Raw genomic sequence first — 4,592 nt, forward strand, 5'->3', positions numbered from 1 at the left:
GATGCTGTTGTTATGTATCTTGATGGAGATTGGGTTTTGCAGGTATATATATATTTTTAAAATGTGCTGTATGTACGCTTGCATTTATATACTTTATTATATAAAAGATAGCTAGTATTGGTGAGATTGTGGAGCAATTGGAACCCCAGTACACTGTTGGTGGGAATATAAAATTGTGCAGCTGCTATGGAAAAACGTCATGGAGGTTCCTCAAAAAATTAAAAATAGAACTACCATATGATACATCAGCCCCACTTCTGGGTATTTATCCAAAAGAATTGAAATCGGGATTCCAAAGAGATATTTGCACTCCTGTGTTCATTGTTGCATTAATTCACAATAGCCAAGATGTGAAAGCAACCTACATGTCCATTGATGGATGAATGGCTAAAGAACACGTGGTACATACATGTGATGGAACATTATTCAGCTTTAAAAAAAGGAGGAAATGGTGCCATATGTGATAACATGGATGAACCTTAAGGACATTATGCTAAGTGAAATAAACCTGTCACAGAAAGAAAAATACTACATGATTCCACTTATATGAGGTATCTGAAATAGTCAAACTCATAGAAGCAGAGTGTAGAATGACGGTTGCGGGGGCCTAGGGGAAGAGGGTAGTGAGGACTTGCTGTTCAACAAACATAAAGTTTTAGTTATGCAAGGTAAAAAGTTCTAGATATCTGTTGTACATCTTTGTGTTTATAGTTAACAATATTGTATTGTAAACTTACAATTTTGTTAAGAGAGTAGGTATTATGTCAAGTGTTATTACCACAATTTTTCAAAATAAAATAAAATGTTGGAAAAAATGCAGTAATAAGATTTTTTCCATACTACCTGTTCTTGATGAAAAGATAAAAAGCGGTCATTTATTTTTTATTTGCTTTGGGGCTCTTTAGAGGGGTTTATTTAAGTCAGACTGATTATAGTACTAAGCAACATGTAAAGAAGCTCATCTAGGTTTACAGGGAGGCTTGTTTTTATTTGAGCCTCTTAGAATGTATATGTCAGTATAAATGTGAGCAATTAAACTTAATTTTTATTTAAGCCTTTTATAGGATTCACAAAAAAGGATAAAGGTGTAACTTTTTAAAAAAAAAAAAAGATTGTCTTTGATTTATTGAGATCCCAGGAATCAGAGACTTTAGTAATTCCTTGGAGTCTAGCCTTCAACTGCCCTTCAAAAAACAAAACAAAATATTATGCATTAGTTTCAGGGTGAGCCAGACCAACTTTTATTAACATTTTCTCAGAGTGAGAAAGTTTTTATCTTTTCTGCCAGAATGTTTCATCAACTTGACTTTATGGTCAACAACTCCATTTTGGCACAATTTCCAGATGTATAAGGAAAGTTTTCCAGCTAAGATGATATTCTTCCACATACTCCTCTTATAGGTGTTATAGTTGAATTTCCAAGTATGAATAATTATCTCCAACTGTCCTAACTTGGCAGTGTCTTAGAGAATGGAAACAGGGGCATAGGGATGGAAATGAATGTTGAAATCTGTAATTTTTTTCAATTTTGGCAAAGCTTTTCATCTCAGTGCTGCAATTTTTCCTAGCACCTCTGAGAATATTGCCTTAACAGAATGGGCATGCTGGCAAAACAAACCCAAACAAAAACAACATTATGCAGAATTCAAGCTGGTATGTTGGGGGGGAGGTGTAAGTCATTTGCTTTTTTGAATGATTTATTGTTTTATTGGTAAATCACAGTATGATTCATGTTAAACGATGGTAGAATATATTGATAATATCAGGAACATTCTATATTTATTGACAACATATTAGGAAAGAACTGCTACCATTTTTGTACCTTTGTTTTCTGTCTTGTACAGTTAACAGGTTTCTGCCTAATCTCAGCACATACATTGTTATTTCAGGTCCTGTGGGAATGGCTGCCGCTGCTGCTGTGGCAACAGGAAAGAAACGGAAACGGCCTCACGTGTTTGAGTCTAATCCATCTATCCGGAAAAGGCAGCAAACACGTTTGCTTCGGTGAGGGCTCCTTTATCCATATCATTACTCTACCTCCAATATTTCATATGTGGAGGACAGAGTTGGAACATTCATTATTAGGTTCAGCAGGACACCAGCTTGGATTCCTCAATGACAGACTTAGACTAAAAAGTTCTCTTACAAAATAAAATAAATGAAAACCTAGAAATATGATTTAACAGATGTGTAGTATCCCATTAATTCATTCAGAGAAGATTTGTATGCCCCACTATGTACCAGGCATTGTTCTAGGCATTGGGAATAGAACAGTAAACCAAACAAATTACCTTAATGAGCTTATATTCTGGCAGAAGGGGAAAGAAAATAAACAAATATATAATATGTCAGATGATGATAAGTGTTGTAGAAAAAGTAAAGTGGAGTAAGGAAAATAGAAAGGTTAGGAGGTTGAGGGGACATAGTAGTTTCTCTCTTTTATAGGGATGGTTTGGGAAATCATTTTTGATAAGGTAGCCTTTGAACAAAGACCTAAAGAAACTGAAAGCAGCCATGCTGAAATCTAGGAGAAGAACATTTTTTTTTTTTTTTTTTTGAGACAGAGTCTCACTCTATTGCCCTGGCTAGAGTGAGTGCTGTGGCATCCGCCTAGCTCACAGCAACCTCAAACTCCTCGGCTCAAGTGATCCTTCTGCCTCAGCCTCCCAGGTAGCTGGGACTACAGGCATGCGCCACCATGCCCGGCTAATTTTTTCTATGTATTTTTAGTTGTCCAGATCATTTCCTTCTATTTTTTAGTAGAGACGGGGTCTCGCTCTTGCTCAGGCTGGTCTTGAACTCCTGACGTTGAGCGATCCACCCACCTCAGCCTCCCAGAGTGCTAGGATTACAGGCGTGAGCCACCGCGTCCGGCCAGATGACATTTTTTGGTATCACTCACCAATATGAATTTTAGAGGACCTCTTTTTAAATAAAATTGAATTTATTCCTTTATTTATTTTTTGAAGTGATAAAGGGTAGGTTAATCAATTAAAGAAGTGGGGAAAAATTCACATGGTCTATAGACATGATTAGTACCTCGAGAGTGACAGTTGTGGTAAGTTGCCCAACAAGTAGAAAATACTTGAATATTTGAATCATACAGAGAAGTATCAAGATTGATATAACAAACACAAATGCACTCACTAGGCAGCTTTGTCAGTTATTACTATTTTGACATGTTGCTTCAGATGTTTTTTAAGAAATAAAAATTACAGATGTATTGAAATTTCCAGTGTAACTCTTTCTAATCGTGTTTCCCTCCTCCCTTCCACTGAGGTAACCAGTATTCTATATTTAGTCTTTATCATTCTTTTGCATTTCTTTATATTTTTGCTGTTTGTGTATATATCATTAAATAACATTTATCATTGTTTTGCATGCATTAAGTTTTATATTAATGGTGTCACTCCGATACTCTTTCTGTAACGTTATGTTATCTCATTCAGCATTATTTTTCTGAGATTCATCCATGTTGATAATGCAGCTGTGTTTTCATTTTAACTGTCACTTGGTATTCCATTCATTATCTGAATATCTTGTATATTGATAGATACTTAGGTTGTTTATAATTTTTTCTGTTATAGTTTCTGTAAATGAAAATTATTTTACATGTTTCCTTGTGCACATGTGTAATAGCTTCTCTGGGCAGTAACTTTCAAACTCTTTTGACAGATCACACAGTAATACATTTTACATTGTGACCCAGAATAAACAAATGCACATGTAACTAAAGTAACAATTTTTCATTAAATAATACTTGCCCCTACTACAAACTATATACTCTGTGATACATTGTGTTCTGTTCTGTTCTATTCTATATTATTAGGGAAGAAAATACTACTCATGAGCCACGAAAAGGTAACAACCTACAGTTGGAAAAACACTACTTGAGGATATACCCAGGAGGGGGATTGGAGGGCCAAAGATGTATATTTTTGACTTTACTAGATATTGCCACATTTCTTTCCAAATCATTGTGTTAATTTACATTCCCACAAGCAATGTATTCTAGTGCCTGTTGCTTCTCATTCTCACATTTGGTGTTGTCAGTCTTTTTTCATTTTTGCCAATCTAGTGGGTATGAGATAGTATCTCAATGTTGGTTTGATTTGCATTTTTGAGCTAAAGGTTCTAGCCAGTGCAGTAAGACAAGGGAAAGCACCATTTTAGAATTTTATGGACTTTTTACTTTTCTTCCTTTGCGTATTCCTGTTTATGCCTTTGCCCATTTTCCAACTGCATTGTTTGTCTTTTTTTCATATTGATTTGTAAGAGTTATTGATATATATATTTTTTATACTCCTCCTTTCTCAATAATAGGCATTGCAATTATCTTCTTCCAGTTTGTTGCCCACACCTATTTATTTTTTTATTTATGCCCATAAAGGTTTTGATTTATATTATTATGAAATTTATTAACCTTTTACCTTATAGTTTGTCCTTTTGGGATCTTATTTAAGGAATTCTTCTTAACCCTGAGTGTATAAAATAGTCTCCAATAGCTTATTGTAGAGGTTATAAAATTTTTTTTGGCTTTTGTTGTTTTATTGATATAGTTGTGTTACATTTAGGTCTTTTTTTTTTTTTTT

General features: G+C 34.5%; 1 protein-coding gene across 1 annotated transcript in view; it reads left to right on the forward strand.

Annotated features, from left to right (window-relative positions):
* Window positions 1-4,592, forward strand: part of NRF1 (nuclear respiratory factor 1) — a 117,374-nt gene that overhangs the window by 264 nt on the left and 112,518 nt on the right. The window lies entirely within an intron of this gene.

The sequence above is a fragment of the Propithecus coquereli genome, unplaced genomic scaffold, assembly GCF_000956105.1.
Source record: "Propithecus coquereli isolate 6110/MARCELLA unplaced genomic scaffold, Pcoq_1.0 Scaffold91, whole genome shotgun sequence".
NCBI classification, from domain to species: domain Eukaryota; kingdom Metazoa; phylum Chordata; class Mammalia; order Primates; family Indriidae; genus Propithecus; species Propithecus coquereli.